The sequence below is a fragment of the Malus domestica genome, chromosome 01 (genome assembly GCF_042453785.1).
Source record: "Malus domestica chromosome 01, GDT2T_hap1".
Lineage (NCBI taxonomy): Eukaryota > Viridiplantae > Streptophyta > Magnoliopsida > Rosales > Rosaceae > Malus > Malus domestica.
The window spans coordinates 22,971,708-22,978,376 of NC_091661.1; positions in this window are offsets into that span (position 1 = coordinate 22,971,708).

Here is a 6,669-nt window from a genome sequence, read left to right on the forward strand (position 1 = left end):
CGCCTCTGCCTTGCCTTTTGGTCACCAGGCTGCTTCTGCTTCCATCTCTGCAATCTGCATCTCTGCGTCTGCCTCTGCGAGCGACTGCCTGCTTGCATCTCTGGAAGCGGTGGAAGTGATCGGTGACTGCCTGTTGGTTGCATTTGTGTTTTCAGTGGTGTCCAGACAAATCGTCTGTCTTTGGAAGTTCTGCAGAGGATGGTCTTTTAAACATTTGGGATTATGAGAAGGTATATTGGCCTTCAGGATGGTCTTTTAAACATTTGGGATTATGAGAAGGTATGTCGGGCACTTTCTTTTCTTTTATTTTCCTTGTAGTTTGTTGTTCATGGTTTGCTTAACTTTATAACTGTATGCAGGGACAAGGTTGTTGATTTTCATTGGAATGCATCTGATCCATGGACTGTTGTCAGTGTGTCTGATGACTGTGATAGTACTGGCGGAGGGGGTACATTGCAGGTATCAGAATGTTTGTTCTTGTCGTTGTTGAAAGGGTTTCATTTTTCGAGTCATAAAATCATTTCTAAGAATATTTCATAAGAGTACATGTGAAAGCTGAGGGAGCTATAATGAGAAACCATATAAGATTGAATATTACCCATTATATAAGATTAAGAAAGATGTTGCTAGTTTAACATCGCGGAGAGTTTTTTCTACATGATGAATTATTTGTTGGTATTGACAAGTTTACTAACTCAATACCAAAATATGTGGGTGATAAGTTTACAAACTCTATCACACCTCTCACTTTCTCTCTCTAACAAACGAAGAAGGGATAGGAAATAACAAGCTTCCAACACACTTTCTTGATATATGAAATAAAAGGCAGTTTACAAACTGATGAAGAAAAAAAATAGAAACTTACAAGCTTATGAACCTGAGAGAATACAATCAGAAAAATGGGATTTGGATGGGATGATTCTAAAACCTTACGAGAGGCTTCCTTAAATACTACACAACCTACACCTTTACACCATCAATTGACAGCACACAGACAGCAGCATATCTGCTGTCTTTAACACATGGGAACGTGAAAAATGAAGAGACCAAAAGTGCTCCAGGTTGTCTACATTCGGCAAGTACATGGCAGCACCATTCCAGGTTGTAGTCACAACCTTTCAGCTAGCACATGGAGGAACTTTTAGCCTTTAAAGTTGCAGCATGTGTGGATACATCCTGTAAAGAAACTAACAGCCATTAGCAACCTTTTACAGCCTGTTTTGAGTTGAATTTCCAACACGCCCCCTCAAATCAAAACGCCTTCATGCCTAGCATTTCACGCAATAACCTGAATGGTTCAACTGGCAGTGGCTTAGTGAAGATGTCAGCCATTTGTTCCTTTGTGTGACAATAGACAAGTTCGATTGTCTTTTGCTTCACATGGTCCCTCAGAAAATGGAACCTGGTATCAATATGCTTGCTCCTTCCATGTTGGACTGGATTCCTAGCAAGCTTGATAGCTGAGATGTTATCCACATGAATCACAGTCGGTTCCACTTGTGGATGACACACTGACTTCAATAGATTTCTTAACCAAATTGCCTCACACACGGTTGAGGCTAAAGCAACGTACTCGGCTTCACACGATGACAAAGCAACAATTGATTGCTTCTTTGAAGTCCATGAGAAAGCTGTTGATCCTAGAAAAAACACATAGCCAATTGTGCTTTTCCTTTCATCTTGGTCACCTCCCCAATCACTATCTGAATAACCAAATAATTTTGCATCTTCACCAAAATTATAAAATAGACCATAGTTTAGAGTACCTCTTATGTACCTCAAAATTCTCTTGGCGGCCAGCCAATGAGACTCCCTTGGTGTTTCCATGTATCGACTCACGAGTCCAACACCATAAACTATATCAGGTCTTGTGATTGTAAGGTACCTTAGACTTCCAACCAAGCTTTTGTACACGGTTGAGTTTACAAACTCACATTCTCCTTCCTTGGACAGCTTCAATCCAGTTGCAACTGGAGTGTTGACAATATTGCACTTATCCATATTGAATTTCTCCAATATATCTCTCATGTACTTTTGTTGAGAGATGTAGATACCGTCACTTTCTTGCTTCACCTCTATGCCAAGAAAGTATGACATTAATCCATTGTCAGTCATCTCGAATTCACTGAACATGGATTTCTTGAACTCACAGAACATTGCTTCATTGTTTCCTGTAAACAACAAGTCATCTACATAGAGACAAATAATTAAGAACTCCCCTTTTGCACCATTCTTCATGTAAACTGAATGCTCGTATGGACATTTCTGAAATCCATTTTGGTGAAGGTAGTTGTCAATCCTTGAGTTCCAAGCTCGTGGTGCTTGCTTAAGGCCATACAAAGCCTTCTTCAAACGATACACCTTATCTTCTTTTCCTTGTACTTGAAAGCCTTCTGGTTGTTCCACGTACACTTCTTCCTCAAGTACTCCATTAAGGAAGGCTGACTTGACATCTAGTTGATAAATTTTCCATTTATGATGAGCGGCAAGAGAGATTAGTAATCTTACCGTGTCAAGTCTTGCAACTGGAGCATAGACTTCATCATAGTCCACTCCATACTTCTGTTTGTAGCCTTTTGCTACAAGCCTTGATTTGTACCGATCCACACTCCCATCTGCAATGCGTTTGATCTTGTACACCCACTTGACACCAATTGCCTTCTGATTTGGTGGGAGCTTTGTCAACTCCCAAGTGTCATTCTTCTCGATGGCATGGATTTCTTCCTCCATGGCTATTCTCCAACGATCTTCTTCCACAGCTTCATTGAATGAGAGAGGCTCGTGGTCTGCATACAAGCAGAAAAAGTTGGTTTCTTCTTCTTCTTCTTGTCCATATATTTCGGTGAGACTTCTTAGCCTCACTGGAGTTGAGGAGCTGCTTTCTTCACTAGATGTAGGACCACTCCTTGCAATTCTGTGCACTGGAGTTGTTGTGATTGTTTGAGCAGGTTGTTGCTCAACAGGTGGTACAACTTCTGGTTCTTCAAAATCAGTGGAAACGATCTTCTCTTTACTGACTTCTTTGTTGTTCCACTTCCATGCCTCTTCCTCACTGAAGATGACATCTCTACTAACCACTAGTTTGCCAGTTAGTGGGTTGTAGAGCTTGTATGCCTTGGACTCTTCACAATAGCCCACAAACACACACTTTTCACCTTGATCATCGAGCTTTCTCCTCTTGGCTTCTGGAACCTGAGCATATGCAACACACCCAAAAACTCTTAGGTGTGTAACACTCGGCTTGTATCCACTCTAAGCTTCTTGTGGTGTCATCCTCTTGACACTCTTTGTTGGACATCGATTCAACAAATAAATCGAACAAGCTACAGCTTCTGCCCACAATTCTTTTGGCAAATTCTTCTCCTTAAGCATTGACCTTGTCATGTCAAGGATGGTTCGATTCTTTCTTTCGGCTATCCCATTTTGTTGTGGGGTATAGGCAGTAGTAAGTTGATGCCTAATTCCTTGCTCCTTGCAGTATGCTTGGAAAGCATTAGAGGTGTACTCTCCACCTCTATCTGATCTCACAGCCACAAGCTTGTGGTTGCTTTCAGCCTCTGTGAGTGCCTTGAACTCCTTGAAGATTTTTAGGGCAGCCGACTTCTCCTTGAGAAAATAAACCCAAGTCTTCCTACTGAAATCATCAATGAAAGTAATAAAATACCTATTACCTCCATAAGACATGGGATCCAATGGACCACATATATCTGTGTGCACCAACTGCAGTGGTGCCTTTGCTCTCCATGTATCACCAACAGGGAACGATAGTCGTGCTTGCTTGCCAAGCACACAACCTTCACATACTTGGCGTGTGGCTTCAATTTGGGGTAGACCACAAACCATTCCTCCACTTGACAGCAACTTTAGGCCATTGAAATGAAGATGGCCAAATCGAAGATGCCATTTCCATGACTCATCTTCCATTATACCGATGTTGCAGCTTCCAATCTTTGTGTTCAAATTCAACGGGAACATCCGGTTCTTTGACATTCGAACACGTGCAATAAGCTTTCTCCTTGCATTCCTGAGAGTGAGAAGCATGTTCTCCATATGTATAATGTACCCTTTCTGGAGCAGTTGACCAATGCTCAGAATGTTGCTCTTCATACCTGGTATGTAGTAGGTATCGGAGATGTATTCTTCTCTACCATCCTTCTGGATGATCTTGATCTTCCCTTTGCCTTCAACTGGCAACTTTGAGGAGTCACCAAGACTTACAGATCCATAGGCCCCATCTTTGAGTTCGGCAAAAAACTCCTTCTTTCCACACATGTGATTGCTTGCACCAGAGTCCAAATACCAAACATCTTGTTGGCTACTGGAATCATGGTGTGCTAGCAAGACTATAAGTTCTTCATCAGTATTTCCACTTGATTCTGCCATGTTGACATGCTCACCATTTTTATGTGAACATTCATTGGCATAATGTCCATATTGCTTACAGTTGTGACACTGGATATGCGCCTTTCCTCGAGTAGATCTCCACTCCTGAGACTGACCTCGATTTTGTGCATAGCCTCGACCTCTTCCTCGGGCTCGTCCTCGGCTACGGTTGGATGAACTCCCACGACGTGAGTTCCACTGCCCACGACCTCCATTTGGTTTGTCAATATTCAACTTTGACTCCAAAGCTTGCTCTAGCGTTGTGGGGCTTGCATTCTTCTGAATGCGTTGCTCGTGAACTAGGAGGGATCCTAGTAGCTCCTCTGCGCTCATCGCCTCCAAATCCTTGGATTCCTCAATGGCAGTCACCACATGCTCAAACTTAGATGTGAGTGACCGGAGTATCTTCTCCACAACTCGTACTTCATCGAGTCTCTCGCCATTTCTCCTCATTTGATTTACTATCACAATGAGCCTTGAGTGATAGTCGGAGATGCTTTCCCCTTCATTCATGTGAGCAGTTTCAAAATCTGCTTGAAGTGACTGTAACCTCACTTTCTTGACTCGATCTACTCCTTTGTAGATTGTACTGAGTGTGTCCCATACTTGCTTGCTCGTTGTTGCTTCTGCAACCTTCTCGAACGTTGAATCTTCTAATCCTTGATAGAGAAGATACAACGCCTTCTGGTCATTCTTTCGTAAATCCTTGAGAGTGTTCCTTTGATCTGCAGTATATGTGGCTTCTTGCTCGGTAGTGGGTACAACATACCCATTACTGACAACTTCCCATAGCTCTTGTGATCCAAACAATGCTTTGAATTGGATGCACCATCTTTCATAATTTTCTTTCTTCAATGTGGGAACTTGGAGCTGCACTAAGTTGGATGCCATAACTGCTGCACCTGCCAGAATGGTATTCTGGCTCTGATACCAACTGTTGGTATTGACAAGTTTACTAACTCAATACCAAAATATGTGGGTGATAAGTTTACAAACTCTATCACACCTCTCACTTTCTCTCTCTAACAAACGAAGAAGGGATAGGAAATAACAAGTTTCCACGAAACACACTTTCTTGATATATGAAATAAAAGGCAGTTTACAAACTGATGAAGAAAAAAAACAGAAACTTACAAGCTTATGAACCTGAGAGAATACAATCAGAAAAATGGGATTTGGATGGGATGATTCTAAAACCTTACGATAGGCTTCCTTAAATACTACACAACCTACACCTTTACACCATCAATTGACAGCACACAGATAGCAGCATATCTGCTGTCTTTAACACATGGGAACGTGAAAAATGAAGAGACCAAAAGTGCTCCAGGTTGTCTACATTCGGCAAGTACATGGCAGCACCATTCCAGGTTGTAGTCACAACCTTTCAGCTAGCACATGGAGGAACTTTTAGCCTTTAAAGTTGCAACATGTGTGGATACATCCTGTAAAGAAACTAACAGCCATTAGCAACCTTTTACAGCCTGTTTTGAGTTGAATTTCCAACATTATTCTGCTGCTAACCCCTTTTTTGAATTTTAGCATTTCGATAAGAGGTGTTTAAAAGCATTATGGAGAAAATTTGTTAGGAAGCAAATTTCCTTTAAAAAGTTGAGCTTACACCAAATTTTACTGGTGTACCAATGATGTGTTTTACCCTTACGTCCCTCCCTTCCTCGGAGAAATGCTGGCCTTAGATTTTACTCTTGACTTGGAAATTTTGCTTTCTTTTCCGGCCTTAGATTTCTTTTCCAGCTTTTGTTTCAGTGCAGTTTTTTGCTGCAGGTTTGGTGTAGTTTTTGGTGTTGTCTTGCTGCTGTTTTGTGTTGTTTTTCTGTGTTTTCTATGCAGTTTGGCTGCATTTTTTTGGCAGTTTTGGAGCTGTTTTTTTGCTGCATTGTTGTTGCTGTTTTTTGTGCAATTTTGCTGCATATTCATTAATTAATATACAAGGAAAATAAGACCGTCTTATGCATAAATATGTGTATATTTTAAATTGTACATTTTTTTCTCAAAAACCAAACCGAAACCGTTTGAAACCGCACCGAACCGAACCAAACCAAACCAAACGGTTTGGTTTCATTTCGGTTTTGGCTTCAAAACCGCACCGCACCGTAAAAAGTTTCGGTTTCGGTTGTGGTTTCACTCGAAATCGCACCGAACCGCACCGCGCCCACCCCTAATTTCAATAGCAAAAAAGAAAACTGACATTTGGTTCAAAAGTATTAGAGGGAGTATAGGTCAAGGATTTAAATATCGGTAATATCGGTAGTCCGAAAACACAGA